Source organism: Drosophila mauritiana, unplaced genomic scaffold, assembly GCF_004382145.1.
Source record: "Drosophila mauritiana strain mau12 unplaced genomic scaffold, ASM438214v1 U_52, whole genome shotgun sequence".
NCBI lineage: Eukaryota > Metazoa > Arthropoda > Insecta > Diptera > Drosophilidae > Drosophila > Drosophila mauritiana.
The window spans coordinates 18,873-40,453 of NW_022881490.1; the positions used below are offsets into that span (position 1 = coordinate 18,873).

The 21,581-nt window shown below is 39.7% G+C and overlaps 4 non-coding genes and 1 pseudogene across 4 annotated transcripts; all 5 read right to left on the reverse strand.

The window, feature by feature from the left end:
- Positions 1-1,524: 1,524 nt before the first annotated feature.
- LOC117149902 lies at positions 1,525-1,703 on the reverse strand. The gene has a single exon (XR_004460601.1). It is a non-coding gene; the product is annotated as a 5.8S ribosomal RNA (ribosomal RNA).
- Positions 1,704-2,389: 686 nt separating this feature from the next.
- LOC117149905 lies at positions 2,390-4,384 on the reverse strand. Its single transcript, XR_004460604.1, has one exon. It is a non-coding gene; the product is annotated as a small subunit ribosomal RNA (ribosomal RNA).
- A 4,391-nt stretch (positions 4,385-8,775) lies between these two features.
- On the reverse strand, positions 8,776-18,084 carry LOC117149900 (annotated as a pseudogene).
- Positions 18,085-18,478: 394 nt separating this feature from the next.
- On the reverse strand, positions 18,479-18,657 carry LOC117149903. Its single transcript, XR_004460602.1, has one exon. It is a non-coding gene; the product is annotated as a 5.8S ribosomal RNA (ribosomal RNA).
- A 686-nt stretch (positions 18,658-19,343) lies between these two features.
- Positions 19,344-21,338, reverse strand: LOC117149899. The gene has a single exon (XR_004460600.1). It is a non-coding gene; the product is annotated as a small subunit ribosomal RNA (ribosomal RNA).
- Positions 21,339-21,581: the final 243 nt, after the last annotated feature.

The window sequence follows — 21,581 nt, forward strand, 5'->3', positions numbered from 1 at the left end:
ACTAGATGGTTCGATTGGTCTTTCGCCCCTATACTCAATTCTGACAATCGATTTGCACGTCAGAACTGTTTCGGTCTTCCATCAGGGTTTCCCCTGACTTCAACCTGATCAAGTATAGTTCACCATCTTTCGGGTCACAGCATATATGCTCAAGGTACGTTCCAGTTAGAGGCATAAATAATATAAATATACATTATACATAACTATATAGAACGCCCCGGGATTGTGTTAATTAGCTATAAATAGCTAAAAAACTAATCCCATTATTAGTCAAGTTAATTACGCTATTAGGTTTACATCCCAATAACTTGCACATATGTTAGACTCCTTGGTCCGTGTTTCAAGACGGGTCCCGAAGGTATCCTGAATCTTTCGCATTGTTAATCATACAAGAGCATATAATAAACACAAAAATCAATGATAATTATGCCATTATATAATTCCGAAAAATTAACGCTCTGTAATAATATAAATCTATCAGCACTTTATCAAATTAATAACATTTATTCTGTGTTAAAATGCAAGCAATTTAATTGGAATAAACTATAAGTTATATTTTATGATAAATTTGGGATATGCTAATAGATTACAATGTCCTTATATGGAAAAAATGCACATTATTCTTAATAATATTATTTAAATATTACAATTTTAATGATGAATTTTCCATAACGGATATTCAGGTTCATCGGGCTTAACCTCTAAGCAGTTTCACGTACTGTTTAACTCTCTATTCAGAGTTCTTTTCAACTTTCCCTCACGGTACTTGTTTACTATCGGTCTCATGGTTATATTTAGTTTTAGATGGAGTTTACCACCCACTTAGTGCTGCACTATCAAGCAACACGACTCTTTGGAAACATCATCTAGTAATCATTAACGTTATACGGGCCTGGCACCCTCTATGGGTAAATGGCCTCATTTAAGAAGGACTTAAATCATTAATTTCTCATACTAGAATATTGACGCTCCATACACTGCATCTCACATTTGCCATATAGACAAAGTGACTTAGTGCTGAACTGTTTTCTTTTCGCTCGCCGCTACTAAGAAAATCCTTGTTAGTTTCTTTTCCTCCCCTAATTAATATGCTTAAATTCAGGGGGTAGTCCCATATGAGTTGAGGTTGTATATATAACTATTTTTTGCCATAAATTCTTTATATATAAATGATAAAACAATCAATTAAATTCGTTATAAATAGTTCCAATAGTTCTTGTAAGCAAAGTTATTTTTTATCCATTTAACGAACCAACGAAGAATAATAACAAAACCAAGATTTTTCTTTTTCCGAATCATTAATAAGAGACAATTCTAGATGAAAAATATTTCAATTTTTTATGCTAGACATTTCTCAGTATTATTTGATTGAAAAAGAAAATATTTCTCTTCGTTTTTCACATTCAAATGTGAGATAATGTTTTTCATTTCTTTTTTAATATTATGAATAAAATCATTATTTAATCCAATAATATACCATATGCTTATAAAAAATTTATAAACAACTTAATTAGCATAGTCTTACAACCCTCAACCATATGTAGTCCAAGCAGCACTATAAAATTAATTAAAGTACATAACAGCATGGACTGCGATATGCGTTCAAAATGTCGATGTTCATGTGTCCTGCAGTTCACACGATGACGCACAGTTTGCTGCGTTCTTCATCGACCCATGAGCCGAGTGATCCACCGCTTAGAGTTTTATAATTCATTTTTATATAATATCAATATTGTTTTTATTGAAAGAAATTAAAAATACACCATTTTACTGGCATATATCAATTCCTTCAATAAATTTATTTTTATACCTAAAAATAAATGTTGCGATATGTCTTAGTTTCATATAAGCATTATGTATCATAAAAATCTGGTTATGGTTTGCTATTTTGGGTGACACATACTGCAAAATTTATATAAAACATTAACCTGATGGATGACAGGTACAAACATTGTATATTTTAGGTTGTTGCATTAGCCAACGTATGCTCATAACATAGATGAACAATACATATTCGCAACGCGTGTATATTATGGTCCATATACACACACACTTATTTTGAATACCACATTCAAAATTATTTTAATTTTAATTCGACTTCTACTTTCAAATTTTGTTCAGTTTCTTCGATTTCCATTTTCGAGAATTTGTTTTTATAGGAAACGCCATTGTTGTAGTAGGTACTGCCACAAATACGCACAACAACATTAATAATGTTAAAGTCTTTTTATGAGGTTGCCAAGCCCCACATATAAAATAAAAGCCATCTTCATTTTATTTTGACTTTAACTTTTGATTCCGTGGAATCATTTTGTAATATTTTTATTTTGGTAAATTGTATTTATTTGTATTATAACAAATGTTTATTAACGATAAGGATATTATACAATAATGATCCTTCCGCAGGTTCACCTACGGAAACCTTGTTACGACTTTTACTTCCTCTAAATAATCAAGTTCGGTCAACTTTTGCGAAACAACCGTAACACGCAAGGCGTCACAGTGATCACGTCCGGAGACCTCACTAAATAATTCAATCGGTAGTAGCGACGGGCGGTGTGTACAAAGGGCAGGGACGTAATCAATGCGAGTTAATGACTCACACTTACTGGGAATTCCAAGTTCATGTGAACAGTTTCAGTTCACAATCCCAAGCATGAAAGTGGTTCAGCGGTTTACCCGGACCTCTCGGTCTAGGAAATACACGTTGATACTTTCATTGTAGCGCGCGTGCAGCCCAGGACATCTAAGGGCATCACAGACCTGTTATTGCTCAATCTCATTATTGCTAGACGCAATTTGTCCATTTAAGAAGCTAGTGTCCTTATAATGGGACAAACCAACAGGTACGGCTCCACTTACATAAACACATTCAAACACAATAAACATTTTACTGCCACCATGAATGAAGGCTACATAAGCTTCAGCACCATAATCCTGAAGATATCTATTTAATATATTTGAGTCTCGTTCGTTATCGGAATTAACCAGACAAATCACTCCACGAACTAAGAACGGCCATGCACCACCACCCATAGATTCGAGAAAGAGCTATCAATCTGTCTTACACACTTATGTTCGGACCTGGTAAGTTTTCCCGTGTTGAGTCAAATTAAGCCGCAGGCTCCACTCCTGGTGGTGCCCTTCCGTCAATTCCTTTAAGTTTCAGCTTTGCAACCATACTTCCCCCGGAGCCCAAAAGCTTTGGTTTCCCGGGAAGCGACTGAGAGAGCCATAAAAGTAGCTACACCCAATTGCTAGCTGGCATCGTTTATGGTTAGAACTAGGGCGGTATCTGATCGCCTTCGAACCTCTAACTTTCGTTCTTGATTAATGAAAACATCTTTGGCAAATGCTTTCGCTTAAGTTAGTCTTACGACGGTCCAAGAATTTCACCTCTCGCGTCGTAATACTAATGCCCCCAAACTGCTTCTATTAATCATTACCTCTTGATCTGAAAACCAATGAAAGCAGAACAGAGGTCTTATTTCATTATCCCATGCACAGAATATTCAGGCATTTGAAGCCTGCTTTAAGCACTCTAATTTGTTCAAAGTAATAGTACCGGCCCACAATAACACTCGTTTAAGAGCACTAGTGCAGGTTTTTAAATAGGAGGAACATATGAAAAAATACAAGTATTTAATCACATATAAGAACTCCACCGGTAATACGCTTACATACATAAAGGTATAGTACTAACCACAATTGTAAGTTGTACTACCCGTATGAAGCACAAGTTCAACTACGAACGTTTTAACCGCAACAACTTTAATATACGCTATTGGAGCTGGAATTACCGCGGCTGCTGGCACCAGACTTGCCCTCCAATTGGTCCTTGTTAAAGGATTTAAAGTGTACTCATTCCAATTACAGGGCCTCGGATATGAGTCCTGTATTGTTATTTTTCGTCACTACCTCCCCGAGCTGGGAGTGGGTAATTTACGCGCCTGCTGCCTTCCTTAGATGTGGTAGCCGTTTCTCAGGCTCCCTCTCCGGAATCGAACCCTGATTCCCCGTTACCCGTTGCAACCATGGTAGTCCTAGATACTACCATCAAAAGTTGATAGGGCAGACATTTGAAAGATCTGTCGTCGGTACAAGACCATACGATCTGCATGTTATCTAGAGTTCAACCAATATAACGATCTTGCGATCGCTTGGTTTTAGCCTAATAAAAGCACATGTCCCATAAGGTTCATGTTTTAATTGCATGTATTAGCTCTAGAATTACCACAGTTATCCAAGTAACTGTTAACGATCTAAGGAACCATAACTGATATAATGAGCCTTTTGCGGTTTCACTTTTAATTCGTGTGTACTTAGACATGCATGGCTTAATCTTTGAGACAAGCATATAACTACTGGCAGGATCAACCAGAATAATGTTTTTCCTTCATATTCCATTCATATATTTTGAATCGAAATAAGCAATATAATAGATATATAGATATATAGATTTTTCACTTTATATATTCCATGATTTTTATTATATAATAAATTCAATATTCGCCTTTGGGTAAAATTTTAAATATATAAGTAAAAAAATCCATTCGATTACGGCCATTTTTATATAGCATTCGTAATCCATATTTTCATTTTTAATTTATACTTGTTTTACCAATATAACAAGAATTTCATCTAATTATTGTAATATATATATTTCTATAATTTTATCTTTTTATACATACATATTTCATTATAAAATATCATTTTATTTCCAACATACATAATTATTGTATCCACACATGTACAATTTTTGTTTAACCAATATAAATATTAAGTTAAATCATTTGCATTTTGAAGATAAATTTAAAATTTATCTCTTTTCATATATATCTCTGGTAATATATAACATAAAACCAAGCGCATATGATAATATTTCCACATTTAATATATAATTTTATATTTCTTTCATAAGAATCCATATTTGTATTATACCGTAACGATATAATAATCCAACTATACGGCAGGTAATAAATTAATATTTGCCTGCCTCCAAAAATTAACGATAATATATGGAAACGATTTGTTATTCTATATATAATAGAAACTTGACTTTTGTTTCAACGATATTATCTATAAAGCGTATATTCCTATTATCCGCGGAGCCAAGTCCCGTGTTCTATAGAACTGAGAAACAAATTTGTACGGATAATAATATACTTTATTGTATGTAACCAATATAAACATAATCCGAAATAAATATTTCGAATAATGCGGGAGGTCGGCAACCACTGCCTACCTATAGTAGTTTTTGAACCCGCTGTCCTCAAAGCGGGTATTTTCAATTCCGTTTGCCACCCAACATACGGGCTATTCTCTTATATATTAAGAGATTATAGGAACATTTCATTTTTTTTCCATTATTCATATATAATATGATTATTTTTTCCCTTATACATATAATAATTAATCATTTTCATATGTATATTATTTAATTTACTCATATTATTGCCAAAATCATATGAATACATAAGTTTTGAACAATATGAGAGGTCGGCAACCACTGCCTACCTATAGTAGTTTTTGAACCCTCTGTCGTAATTCCGGTCGTTTACACTACTATACCCTCTCACTATAATGGCTTTTCTCTATAATACTAAGAGAATGTGGGATATTTTCAGCATTTTTTCCCTTATACATATAATAATTAATCATTTTCATATGTATATTATTTAATTTACTCATATTATTGCCAAAATCATATGAATACATAAGTTTGAACAATATGAGAGGTCGGCAACCACTGCCTACCTATAGTAGTTTTTGAACCCTCTGTCGTAATTCCGGTCGTTTACACTACTATACCCTCTCACTATAATGGCTTTTCTCTATAATACTAAGAGAATGTGGGATATTTTCAGCATTTTTTCCCTTATACATATAATAATTAATCATTTTCATATGTATATTATTTAATTTACTCATATTATTGCCAAAATCATATGAATACATAAGTTTTGAACAATATGAGAGGTCGGCAACCACTGCCTACCTATAGTAGTTTTTGAACCCTCTGTCGTAATTCCGGTCGTTTACACTACTATACCCTCTCACTATAATGGCTTTTCTCTATAATACTAAGAGAATGTGGGATATTTTCAGCATTTTTTCCCTTATACATATAATAATTAATCATTTTCATATGTATATTATTTAATTTACTCATATTATTGCCAAAATCATATGAATACATAAGTTTTGAACAATATGAGAGGTCGGCAACCACTGCCTACCTATAGTAGTTTTTGAACCCTCTGTCGTAATTCCGGTCGTTTACACTACTATACCCTCTCACTATAATGGCTTTCTCTATAATACTAAGAGAATGTGGGATATTTCAGCATTTTTTCCCTTATACATATAATAATTAATAATTTTCATATGTATATTATTTAATTTACTCATATAATTGCCAAAATCATATGAATACATAAGTTTTGAACAATATGAGAGGTCGGCAACCACTGCCTACCTATAGTAGTTTTTGAACCCTCTGTCGTAATTCCGGTCGTTTACACTACTATACCCTCTCACTATAATGGCTTTTCTCTATAATACTAAGAGAATGTGGAATATTTCAGCATTTTTTCCCTATACATATAATAATTAATAATTTTCATATGTATATTATTTAATTTACTCATATAATTGCCAAAATCATATGAATACATAAGTTTTGAACAATATGAGAGGTCGGCAACCACTGCCTACCTATAGTAGTTTTTGAACCCTCTGTCGTAATTCCGGTCGTTTACACTACTATACCCTCTCACTATAATGGCTTTTCTCTATAATACTAAGAGAATGTGGGAATATTTCAGCATTTTTTCCCCTATACATATAATAATTAATAATTTCATATGTATATTATTTAATTTACTCATATAATTGCCAAAATCATATAAATACATAAGTTTTGAACAATATCAGAGGTCAGCAACGGTCTTTCCTCTATAATACTAAGATAATATGGGAATATTTTCAGCATTTTTTCCCTTATACATTTATACATATAATAATTAATCATTTCATATGTATATTATTTAATTTACTCATATTATGCCAAAATCATATAAATACATAAGTTTTGAACAATATCAGAGGTCAGCAACGGTCTTTCCTCTATAATACTAAGATAATGTGGGAATATTTCATCATTTTTTCCTTTATACATTTATACATATAATATTTAATCATTTTATATGTATATTATTTAATTTACTCATATAATTGCCAAAATCATATAAATACATAAGTTTGAACAATATCAGAGGTCGGCAACGGTCTTTCCTCTATAATACTAAGATAATATGGAATATTTCAGCATTTTTCCCTTATACATATAATAATTAATCATTTTCATATGTATATTATTTAATTTACTCGTATAATTGCCAAAATCCTATGAAGACATAAGAGAATACAATATGAGAGGTCGGCGCAACCATAATATAGTAGTTGATGACGAGGTGTTTGGCAACTTGATACAATTCTTTAAAAAGTCTTTATATTAATTATATGATAGGGACAATATCATATGCGTCACTAAATTGATGACGAGGTGTTTGGCAACGTGACACAAATCATTAAAGTCTTTATATTAATTATATGATAGAGACAATATCATATGCGTCACTAAATTGATGACGAGGTATTTGGCAACTTGATAGAATTTCTTTAAAGTCTTTATATCAAAAATTATATGTATATTGATAGGTGGACAAAATATCAAAATAATATAATGCGTCACTAAATGATGACGAGGTTTTGGCAACTTGACACAATTCATTAAAGTCTTTATATTAATTATATGATAGGACAATATCATATGCGTCACTAAATTGATGACGAGGTATTTGGCAACTTGATACAATTCTTTAAAGTTTTATATCAAAATTATATGATAGGACAATATCATATGCGTCACTAAATTGATGACGAGGTGTTTGGCAACTTGACACAATTCATTAAAGTCTTTATATTAATTATATGATAGGGACAATATCATATGCGTCACTAAATTGATGACGAGGTATTTGGCAACTTGATACAATTCTTTAAAGTTTTTATATCAAAAATTATATGATAGGACAATATCATATGCGTCACTAAATTGATGACGAGGTGTTTGGCAACTTGACACAATTCATTAAAGTCTTTATATTAATTATATGATAGGACAATATCATATGCGTCACTAAATTGATGACGAGGTATTTGGCAACTTGATATAATTCTTTAAAGTCTTTATATCAAAAATTATATGATAGGGACAATATCATATGCGTCACTAAATTGATGACGAGGTGTTTGGCAACTTGACACAATTCATTAAAGTCTTTATATTAATTATATGATAGGACAATATCATATGCGTCACTAAATTGATGACGAGGTATTTGGCAACTTGATACAATTCTTTAAAGTTTTTATATCAAAAATTATATGATAGGACAATATCATATGCGTCACTAAATTGATGACGAGGTGTTTGGCAACTTGACACAATTCATTAAAGTCTTTATATTAATTATATGATAGGACAATATCATATGCGTCACTAAATTGATGACGAGGTATTTGGCAACTGATAAATTCTTTAAAGTTTTATATCAAAATTATAGATAGGACAATATCATATGCGTCACTAAATTGATGACATATTGCACTTGATATAACTTAAATCTTTAATCAAAAATTATATGATAGGACAATATCATATGCGTCACTAAATTGAGAGTTGTTGGCTACAGGAAAATCATTTATTTATCGAATCATCAAGCAAAGGATAAGCTTCAGTGGATCGCAGTATGGCAGCTGCTCAACCACTTACAACACCTTGCCTGTTACAAAGTCGTTTACAATTGATTCTAGGCTTTGTCATTGTATTAAATAATGCTTTTATATGTAACTAGCGCGGCATCAGGTGATCGAAGATCCTCCTAATTTACTATGTTACAAATTACATTGGCATCACATCCATTGTCGTTTATAAAATAAATTATAAACTTTAAATGGTTTAGAAGCCATACAATGCAAATTGCCCCTTATTTATCATTGCAGTCCAGCACGGATACGACCTTAGAGGCGTTCAGGCATAATCCAACGGACGTAGCGTCATACCACTGTTCGCTCGAACAAGTATTGTGCCATTGGTCCGTACCTGCGGTTCCTCTCGTACTACGCAGGAATGCTGTCGCAACAACGTTTTGTCATTAGTAGGGTAAAACTAACCTGTCTCACGACGGTCTAAACCCAGCTCACGTTCCCTTGCATGGGTGAACAATCCAACGCTTGGTGAATTTTGCTTCACAATGATAGGAAGAGCCGACATCGAAGGATCAAAAAGCGACGTCGCTATGAACGCTTGGCCGCCACAAGCCAGTTATCCCTATGGTAACTTTTCTGACACCTCTTGTTAAAAACTCTTTAAACCAAAAGGATCGATAGGCCGAGCTTTGCTGTCCCTGTGTGTACTGAACACCGAGATCAAGTCAGCATTTGCCCTTTTGCTCTATGTGGTTTCTGTCCGCACTGAGCTGCCTTGGGACACCTCCGTTATTATTTGAGAGATGTACCGCCCCAGTCAAACTCCCTACCTGGCAATGTCCTTGAATTGGATCATACCTGAGTAATTGGAGTTATACCAAATTTTCAAATCAAAAATACATAAATGCATCGTTTATTAAAGAATTTGTTTGCGATTATATAACAAACTCGTATACTTTGATCAAGAAGCTTGCATCAAAACCCAATACCATAAGATATAATAAATATATCCGTATAATGGCTAGGAAATGATACACGTTCCATTTAATCAAGTAAGTAAGGAAACAATAAGAGTAGTGGTATTTCATTGACGATACCAAACCGAGGTCTAATATCTCCCACTTATTCTACACCTCTTATGTCTCCTTACACTGCCAGATTAGAGTCAAGCTCAAAAGGGTCTTCTTTCCCCGCTAATTATTCCAAGCCCGTTCCCTTGGCTGTGGTTTCGCTAGATAGTAGATAGGGACAACGACGACTTTTCAGATCTCTCCGAACTTGTTTTACGTGGCGTGTTCCACACTGAAGGGATTACAACCACGACACCCTGAACACCCACAAGTGGTGCATGTATCAACATGGTGTATGTGTCTGGATACGCCAGACAAGCGTCCCGGACTAGAAGCTATAGCTATGTACATAGCGACCACCCCGGTAGCAATTCGAGTACTTGCTTGCCGGGCAAGCACTCCCCCTTGCTGAGGAGCGAGATCTACCTAAAATCTCTACTGATCTCTGGTCACAGCACCCGAGTTTTGCGCAACTAGCACCGTAACTCAAACGTCGACACGAAGGCTCTACCCGCGATATGGGTACCAACCACAGCCACCACGATACTCCCACCAGGGGGCCTACCTCAATGTGCAGTCTTGGATAGCTGCACAACCCGTGGTACCGAAAGAGAGGCTCGGTGGGCCTCCTCCTTTTGCTCCGACAAGCAGGTTAGAGGGACCTATGGCTATATTAGTCGCCTCTTACGACAAGCAATAGCGACTGTGGAAGTATTCTCGCCCGCTAACCACACGGCGAAGTTGTTGGGCTAAACACCCCTCCTCCTACGGAACACTTCGTCCGCAAACACTGCCAGCCGTTGAGTCCTCTGTTGATCTTCCAGGATTCTATCGAAGGTCCAGTTTTCGCCAAGGCGCTGCACTCCAAGTCCATCGAGGTTCCGCAAATCTGCATATAGGGGGCAAGCGCACAATATGTGCATCCAGTCCTCATATGGATCTCCACAAGCGCAAGCAGTGGTATCGCTGAGGGCTCTCCCTTGCAAAAATGCGTTAAACGACCCGTGACCTGTCAGCAGGTAAGACGTCCTCATCGAGAATCCAAATCTTGGATCCCGATAGGCGAGAGTGACATATGGGATGAATTTATGCGTCACCCGTCCTGGTTCGCTGTCATCATCCCATCTGTTCTGCCAACTCTGCAGTAAGCACTCTTCTAGGCGAGTCTTCCTCTGCTTCCAGCTTAGACACGTAGTGTCCTCGTCATATAGCCAGTCGTTCTCCTCCAGCGGGTATCCACGCTTCAGCTTGTATTTGACCGCTAAAAACTTAGCAGCCAAGTCAAGCGGGGGAGCTCCACCAAGTACCTGCAGTGCCACTGTGGACACTGTTCGGCATACCGAAAGGCATCCAAGCAGGATTAGCCTCTGGCAGGAGGCTAGTCGTCTCCGGGCGGCTACTTGCTCGGCGGTGTCATACCATACCGGGGCACCAAACAGCACACAAGGTGCCATGAGTCCGTCATATATGGTCCGCCTGGCTCGAGGACTGAAGCCCCAGTCGGCTCGAAGCACACGCGCCAATGCTCCAACGACTCCGGTCATCCGCTGGCGAAGCGAAGCTATGTGCGTGAGGAATTTCATTCCTTCACTGACCGTGATGCCAAGGTACCGACAGCTACGCACATACGGAAGGTTCGCTCCAGCAAACCTCACCGTAGGCGCACGTCTCAAGGCACCTTTTAGCAGCATTATTACCGTCTTGCTGGTCGAGACGGCAACGCCAACTTCCGCTCCCCACGCTTCTACGATGGACATCAGCTGTGCTCCTTTTTCCTCTAGCATAGCTCGGGAATTTCCCTCGACGAGAAGCAGCAAGTCATCAGCGTATGCACTCAGCTGGCAATACGGCTGGAGACGCTGAAGCAGTACATCCATCAGAATGTCCCAGATAAATGGGCCACTGATTGACCCCTGCGGGCAGCCTCTAGTTACCGGTACTTCCACAGTACCGGAACTGCTTCGGATCACTGCTCTTCGGCCGGAGAAAAAGCTCTGCCACAAGCCCATCTCCCGGCATCCCAAGTCTGCTAGTCGGCGGAGTGCAGCACTCCATTCGACGTTGTCGAATGCTCCTTTGAAGTCCACGAATGTGCCGAGCACGTATTGCGCCGGGCTGGCACAAACACTGCTCTTCACGTGTCTCCAAGCATCCTCCACACATCGTCCTTGGCGAAATCCAAACTGCCATCTGCAGCCTTCCGGAAGAACTTCTCTCACACGATTCACCATGATGGCCTCGAGCACCTTACCAAAGACTGGCAGCAAGCATATTCCTCTATATGAGGAGGGCTCACACTTGTCCTTATCTGGCCCTTTGAGCAGCGAGACAACTCGTGGGCACTTCCACTCAGCGGGAAAGTATCCTAATCGGATGCATCGGGAAAACAACGATGCTAGGTGCTCGGGTATGGCGCGCCAGACTGCCTTGCAGATAGTGCCATTGATGCCGTCCAAGCCGGGAGAGCGCCTGCTCTTCAACCGGGCAACACATGCATCAACCTCGAATTCTTCGAGGGCCGGTGGGACTTCCTCCGCGATGGCAGTCGGTGCTTCGGACTCCGCAACTGGGAAGAAATTGCGGAGGAGCACTCGTGCACAGTCACCCCAATCAGTGATGAGCTCGCCATTCACGCGGAGGCACCCAATCTCCGTGCACTTTCTGCGGCCTCGGCAAATCTTGTAGACGCGCCCCCATGGGTCGTCGGCATGATCTCCCACGAAGCGTTTCCAGTCATCCATTTTCGCCCTCCCAATGAGCTTCTTGTAGTTTGCTGAGGCCCGCCTCAGCTCGACCACTACACGCTCTATAGCGGCACCGTCATCACGACGCCTTCCATCTTGGAGTAGGCGACGAAGTCTCCGGACTTCGCGCCTTGCAGCGCAGAGGTCGGCAGTCCACCAACGTGCTCTCCTGTTGGGCGATCGAATTGACTTTCTTCCCAGCGCAATATCACATACATTATGTACTATACTGCGCAGGGTCGAAACTTGCTGGTCCAACGGCGACTCTGAGAAGTTTTCCGGAAGTTCGGCTGCTCTACTCACCATTTCCTCCTTGAACAATCGCCAACGTGCATTGGAGAAGTTCCAGGACGGCACAGGAGCTATGCTCTCAACTGCGCGCGCGGTAGTTGGTTCGGCCACAACAGTAATGATGTTGTGGTCACTCAATTCCCACTCGTCCACTCTCCACTCATATGTGGCCCACATAGATGCTGCCTCATTGACGATTGTCACGTCGATATCGCTAGTAGCTCTGTGATTGTCGAACGTGTACACCTCTGTTGACTGGTTTAGGGCGGCGACTCTTGCCTCCAGCATCCACTCTGACAGCAGCTCACCCCGTCTGTAGTTAGCTTGCCCCTCGGCATGACGAGAGAGTTTGCTAAGCCACATGGGGGACACTGCATTCGCGTCGAGGCCCAGGATTGCGGGGGTTCTGCTGGCCTGCAGCAGGACCGCATCCATGTACCGGAGGTACGGTTCCAGAGGTGCATCGAACTGGCAGTATGCGGCGCAAAGGAAGATTGAGCCAAAGCTCCCTTTAACGACCAGACATACGCCATAATCCGTGGTGAGGGTCTCCACTGGCATACAGATGGCTTCCTGTTGATCTACTAGGATGGCTGCCTTCCCTCGCCGATCGGTGAAAATTCTCATTCCTTCAGGCAGCACATCCATTCCGTCCCCGCCGAGATACGGCTCCTGCACCAGCGCGAACATAGACTCCGATCTCCTGAGTCGGACTCCGAGCTCGATGGTCGCAGCTCTGCCTCGGCCACAGTTCGCTTGGATGAAGCTAAACATTAATGTCTAGCTTGCACCCTTGCCAGCAACGCCCCGTATATCGGGCACACGTTCGAGAGCATGTAATGCCCCGAGGGTTGCCCTCTGTGACGGCAGTTCCGGCAGTCCACCGGGTTTTGGCACTTTGCCGCGGTGTGGCCTTGTTGCCCGCACTGGCGGCAGACATTGTCCTTCTGCCGGCATTCGCTGACCTTGTGGTCGAAACCCACGCATCTGTGGCAGGCGTATGTGCGGACCTGTGCTCGGCATCGGAATGAGAACCACTTGATGTAGACACGACCTACATCAAGCTTCGCCATCGCGCGGTCGTCTACCTCTAGCGTTACATTTACTGTGGCGCCGTCGGTTACCGACCACGCCTTGGTCACCAGGTGCACGGACTTCTTAAATTGGGACATAGTCATTTCGCTGTCGAAGTTATTTCCATGCAGCTCCTGCATGAATTCCTCAGGGCCGATAGCTGTGTCGACGTCATAGACGACGACCTTCGGCTTCTCGGCCGCATTCCGTGCCACATTTAGCCCAACTTCAGCGAACCTCTTTGATGCTACCACCTTCTGCAGCTCTCCAACTGAAGGAGTACGAATGATCGCACCACCACCTCGACGGAGCTCACGTACCTCATGTACTCTGACTCCGAGGGAGGGTGCAACCATCGTTCGCACCTTTTCCGCTATAGCTTTCCCCGATAGCGCAGGGTCGTCGCACTTCACCACCGCTGACCACGTCTCGCGAACCTTGGTGGTCCGCGGGGCAGCGATGGGTGCAACCTGTGGCATCTGGGGAGCATTGGCGGCCGTATTCTTTAACGGATTCGACGACGGCGGCGGCGGTGGCGGCATAGCGAGCCGCGTCTCCAGTTCTCCACACCGGAGCATTAACGCCAGCACCAGCTCATCGTAGCGGCTGATAGCATACGAGAGCTCTTCCGTGTCCACTTCTCCTAGGCTGCGGAAGCTGCTTCTCACCATGCGCTGGGTGGCCGACAGCTCTGCCATCATGGCTGCTTGCCCAGCACGGGCGGCAGCGGTAGCGGCAGTGGCAGTGGTGGCAACAATTTTATCAGCAGTGGAAACGGCGGGGGCAGCAGTGTGGTCGGCAGCAGGGCAGCAGTAGGATCAACAGCGGTGGCAGCAGCGTGGGGGGGGGTAGCCGCCCGGGCGTCCTCCAGCGACGAAAACGCCTCCTCCAGTACACCAACGGGTTCTGGCACTCCATTCGATGCCAGGGCAACCAATTTCGCCTGCGTCGGCGCCGAGCTCTTAGAGGCCAGATGGCTTCTGCGCCTGCGTCGTTTGGACTTCCTCGAAGCACTACTTCCGCTCAAGGCACTCACGCTGCTGTCGCTCTCGATCGGCATAACTCCGATGGTGGCTCCTCCTACCGTCGACGCCAGCAACCGTATGCTCGTTTGCTCAGTGACAAAAGGTGATGCTCTAGAGCTCCACCTATCGGTAGCGTCTGGTAGCACTAAACTGTCCCTAACACACCTAGCATAGCACCATAACTTTGACAGTCAAGCTACTCGAAAACTTACCGTAAGCTCGCCTCGCAGCACGTGCGGAGTGGAAAATTTCCAATAGTTTATTGTTAATAATTTCCAAACCGCTTGTTTTTAACACTCGACAATTTTCACTCGACTTCCGCGGAGCACTAAATCACCGATTTAATTACTTTCCAACAAGGAAAACTTAGTTATTCGCAATCTGTACACGAGCGCAACGAAAACACGTCCGTCGTTAATCCATTCATGCGCGTCACTAATTAGATGACGAGGCATTTGGCTACCTTAAGAGAGTCATAGTTACTCCCGCCGTTGACCCGCGCTTACTTGAATTTCTTCACTTTGACATTCAGAGCACTGGGCAGAAATCACATTGTGTCAACACCCGCTAGGGCCATCACAATGCTTTGTTTTAATTAGACAGTCGGATTCCCCAAGTCCGTGCCAGTTCTGAATTGATTGTTAATTGATAATCGTTATAATTGATAAGAACTAATTGGTTTAACCCAAATAGTATTCTTAAAAATTTTAGCAAGAAAGTTCCACAATTGGCTACGTAACTAAACTATCCGGGGAACAAGTAACTAACATAAATGCTAGAAACTCTATTTACCCAGAACGAGCACATAAACCATGTTATTGTTTCCCAATCAAGCCCGACTATCTCAATCTTCAGAGCCAATCCTTATCCCGAAGTTACGGATCTAATTTGCCGACTTCCCTTACCTACATTATTCTATCGACTAGAGACTCTTCACCTTGGAGACCAGCTGCGGATATTGGTACGGCCTGTTGAGAAGTTTGCGTGTCCCCACCATAAATTTTCAAGGTCCGAGGAGAAAATATCGACACAACAGTATATGTCATGCTCTTCTAGCCCATCTACCATATCTCTCTGCGAAAGACTTCCATGGTAGTACGGCTATAAAACAGAAAAGAAAACTCTTCCGATATCTCTCGACGGCTTCTTTATGGTCGTTCCTGTTGCCAGGATGAGCACGAGGCCCATATTTAATAACAAACGGATACTCAACAGGTTACGGAATTGGAACCGTATTCCCTTTCGTTCAAAATTATTCAAGTGTATTATATTCGCTTTGTTTATATAGTTAGGCATTTTTGTTTTACTTGAAAATTTTCGGCTTTCGCCTTGAACTTAGGACCGACTAACTCGTGATCAACCACTGTTCACACGAAACCCTTCTCCACTTCAGTCCTCCAAGGTCTCATTCGATTATTTGCTACTACCACCAAGATCTGTACCAATGGCAGCTCCATGCAGGCTTACGCCAAACACTTCTACGCATACCATTGTACCTTCCTACTCACTAAAGTTTCAAAATTTATATCACAAGTAATATAAATCATCTACTTTAGCGGTAATGTATAGGTATACAACTTAAGCGCCATCCATTTTAAGGGCTAGTTGCTTCGGCAGGTGAGTTGTTACACACTCCTTAGCGGATTTCGACTTCCATGATCACCGTCCTGCTGTTTTAAGCAACCAACGCCTTTCATGGTATCTGCATGAGTTGTTAATTTGGGCACCGTAACATTACGTTTGGTTCATCCCACAGCGCCAGTTCTGCTTACCAAAAGTGGCCCACTGGGCACATTATATCATAACCTTGAACTTCATATCAAGAAAGTTAAGGTTCTTACCCATTTAAAGTTTGAGAATAGGTTAAGATCGTTTCGACCCTAAGGCCTCTAATCATTCGCTTTACCAGATAAGATTATTTTATATAATATTAAAATGCACCAGCTATCCTGAGGGAAACTTCGGAAGGAACCAGCTACTAGATGGTTCGATTGGTCTTTCGCCCCTATACTCAATTCTGACAATCGATTTGCACGTCAGAACTGTTTCGGTCTTCCATCAGGGTTTCCCCTGACTTCAACCTGATCAAGTATAGTTCACCATCTTTCGGGTCACAGCATATATGCTCAAGGTACGTTCCAGTTAGAGGCATAAATAATATAAATATACATTATACATAACTATATAGAACGCCCCGGGATTGTGTTAATTAGCTATAAATAGCTAAAAAACTAATCCCATTATTAGTCAAGTTAATTACGCTATTAGGTTTACATCCCAATAACTTGCACATATGTTAGACTCCTTGGTCCGTGTTTCAAGACGGGTCCCGAAGGTATCCTGAATCTTTCGCATTGTTAATCATACAAGAGCATATAATAAACACAAAAATCAATGATAATTATGCCATTATATAATTCCGAAAAATTAACGCTCTGTAATAATATAAATCTATCAGCACTTTATCAAATTAATAACATTTATTCTGTGTTAAAATGCAAGCAATTTAATTGGAATAAACTATAAGTTATATTTTATGATAAATTTGGGATATGCTAATAGATTACAATGTCCTTATATGGAAAAAATGCACATTATTCTTAATAATATTATTTAAATATTACAATTTTAATGATGAATTTTCCATAACGGATATTCAGGTTCATCGGGCTTAACCTCTAAGCAGTTTCACGTACTGTTTAACTCTCTATTCAGAGTTCTTTTCAACTTTCCCTCACGGTACTTGTTTACTATCGGTCTCATGGTTATATTTAGTTTTAGATGGAGTTTACCACCCACTTAGTGCTGCACTATCAAGCAACACGACTCTTTGGAAACATCATCTAGTAATCATTAACGTTATACGGGCCTGGCACCCTCTATGGGTAAATGGCCTCATTTAAGAAGGACTTAAATCATTAATTTCTCATACTAGAATATTGACGCTCCATACACTGCATCTCACATTTGCCATATAGACAAAGTGACTTAGTGCTGAACTGTTTTCTTTTCGCTCGCCGCTACTAAGAAAATCCTTGTTAGTTTCTTTTCCTCCCCTAATTAATATGCTTAAATTCAGGGGTAGTCCCATATGAGTTGAGGTTGTATATATAACTATTTTTTGCCATAAATTCTTTATATATAAATGATAAAACAATCAATTAAATTCGTTATAAATAGTTCCAATAGTTCTTGTAAGCAAAGTTATTTTTTATCCATTTAACGAACCAACGAAGAATAATAACAAAACCAAGATTTTTCTTTTTCCGAATCATTAATAAGAGACAATTCTAGATGAAAAATATTTCAATTTTTTATGCTAGACATTTCTCAGTATTATTTGATTGAAAAAGAAAATATTTCTCTTCGTTTTTCACATTCAAATGTGAGATAATGTTTTTCATTTCTTTTTAATATTATGAATAAAATCATTATTTAATCCAATAATATACCATATGCTTATAAAAAATTTATAAACAACTTAATTAGCATAGTCTTACAACCCTCAACCATATGTAGTCCAAGCAGCACTATAAAATTAATTAAAGTACATAACAGCATGGACTGCGATATGCGTTCAAAATGTCGATGTTCATGTGTCCTGCAGTTCACACGATGACGCACAGTTTGCTGCGTTCTTCATCGACCCATGAGCCGAGTGATCCACCGCTTAGAGTTTTATAATTCATTTTTATATAATATCAATATTGTTTTTATTGAAAGAAATTAAAAATACACCATTTTACTGGCATATATCAATTCCTTCAATAAATTTATTTTTATACCTAAAAATAAATGTTGCGATATGTCTTAGTTTCATATAAGCATTATGTATCATAAAAATCTGGTTATGGTTTGCTATTTTGGGTGACACATACTGCAAAATTTATATAAAACATTAACCTGATGGATGACAGGTACAAACATTGTATATTTTAGGTTGTTGCATTAGCCAACGTATGCTCATAACATAGATGAACAATACATATTCGCAACGCGTGTATATTATGGTCCATATACACACACACTTATTTTGAATACCACATTCAAAATTATTTTAATTTTAATTCGACTTCTACTTTCAAATTTTGTTCAGTTTCTTCGATTTCCATTTTCGAGAATTTGTTTTTATAGGAAACGCCATTGTTGTAGTAGGTACTGCCACAAATACGCACAACAACATTAATAATGTTAAAGTCTTTTTATGAGGTTGCCAAGCCCCACATATAAAATAAAAGCCATCTTCATTTTATTTTGACTTTAACTTTTGATTCCGTGGAATCATTTTGTAATATTTTTATTTTGGTAAATTGTATTTATTTGTATTATAACAAATGTTTATTAACGATAAGGATATTATACAATAATGATCCTTCCGCAGGTTCACCTACGGAAACCTTGTTACGACTTTTACTTCCTCTAAATAATCAAGTTCGGTCAACTTTTGCGAAACAACCGTAACACGCAAGGCGTCACAGTGATCACGTCCGGAGACCTCACTAAATAATTCAATCGGTAGTAGCGACGGGCGGTGTGTACAAAGGGCAGGGACGTAATCAATGCGAGTTAATGACTCACACTTACTGGGAATTCCAAGTTCATGTGAACAGTTTCAGTTCACAATCCCAAGCATGAAAGTGGTTCAGCGGTTTACCCGGACCTCTCGGTCTAGGAAATACACGTTGATACTTTCATTGTAGCGCGCGTGCAGCCCAGGACATCTAAGGGCATCACAGACCTGTTATTGCTCAATCTCATTATTGCTAGACGCAATTTGTCCATTTAAGAAGCTAGTGTCCTTATAATGGGACAAACCAACAGGTACGGCTCCACTTACATAAACACATTCAAACACAATAAACATTTTACTGCCACCATGAATGAAGGCTACATAAGCTTCAGCACCATAATCCTGAAGATATCTATTTAATATATTTGAGTCTCGTTCGTTATCGGAATTAACCAGACAAATCACTCCACGAACTAAGAACGGCCATGCACCACCACCCATAGATTCGAGAAAGAGCTATCAATCTGTCTTACACACTTATGTTCGGACCTGGTAAGTTTTCCCGTGTTGAGTCAAATTAAGCCGCAGGCTCCACTCCTGGTGGTGCCCTTCCGTCAATTCCTTTAAGTTTCAGCTTTGCAACCATACTTCCCCCGGAGCCCAAAAGCTTTGGTTTCCCGGGAAGCGACTGAGAGAGCCATAAAAGTAGCTACACCCAATTGCTAGCTGGCATCGTTTATGGTTAGAACTAGGGCGGTATCTGATCGCCTTCGAACCTCTAACTTTCGTTCTTGATTAATGAAAACATCTTTGGCAAATGCTTTCGCTTAAGTTAGTCTTACGACGGTCCAAGAATTTCACCTCTCGCGTCGTAATACTAATGCCCCCAAACTGCTTCTATTAATCATTACCTCTTGATCTGAAAACCAATGAAAGCAGAACAGAGGTCTTATTTCATTATCCCATGCACAGAATATTCAGGCATTTGAAGCCTGCTTTAAGCACTCTAATTTGTTCAAAGTAATAGTACCGGCCCACAATAACACTCGTTTAAGAGCACTAGTGCAGGTTTTTAAATAGGAGGAACATATGAAAAAATACAAGTATTTAATCACATATAAGAACTCCACCGGTAATACGCTTACATACATAAAGGTATAGTACTAACCACAATTGTAAGTTGTACTACCCGTATGAAGCACAAGTTCAACTACGAACGTTTTAACCGCAACAACTTTAATATACGCTATTGGAGCTGGAATTACCGCGGCTGCTGGCACCAGACTTGCCCTCCAATTGGTCCTTGTTAAAGGATTTAAAGTGTACTCATTCCAATTACAGGGCCTCGGATATGAGTCCTGTATTGTTATTTTTCGTCACTACCTCCCCGAGCTGGGAGTGGGTAATTTACGCGCCTGCTGCCTTCCTTAGATGTGGTAGCCGTTTCTCAGGCTCCCTCTCCGGAATCGAACCCTGATTCCCCGTTACCCGTTGCAACCATGGTAGTCCTAGATACTACCATCAAAAGTTGATAGGGCAGACATTTGAAAGATCTGTCGTCGGTACAAGACCATACGATCTGCATGTTATCTAGAGTTCAACCAATATAACGATCTTGCGATCGCTTGGTTTTAGCCTAATAAAAGCACATGTCCCATAAGGTTCATGTTTTAATTGCATGTATTAGCTCTAGAATTACCACAGTTATCCAAGTAACTGTTAACGATCTAAGGAACCATAACTGATATAATGAGCCTTTTGCGGTTTCACTTTTAATTCGTGTGTACTTAGACATGCATGGCTTAATCTTTGAGACAAGCATATAACTACTGGCAGGATCAACCAGAATAATGTTTTTCCTTCATATTCCATTCATATATTTTGAATCGAAATAAGCAATATAATAGATATATAGATATATAGATTTTTCACTTTATATAATTCCATGATTTTTATTATATTGAATAAAATTCAATATTTCGCCTTTGGGTAAAATTTTAAATATATAAGTAAAAAAATCCATTCGATTACGGCCATTTTTATATAGCATTCGTAATCCATATTTCATTTTTAATTTATACTTGTTTTACCA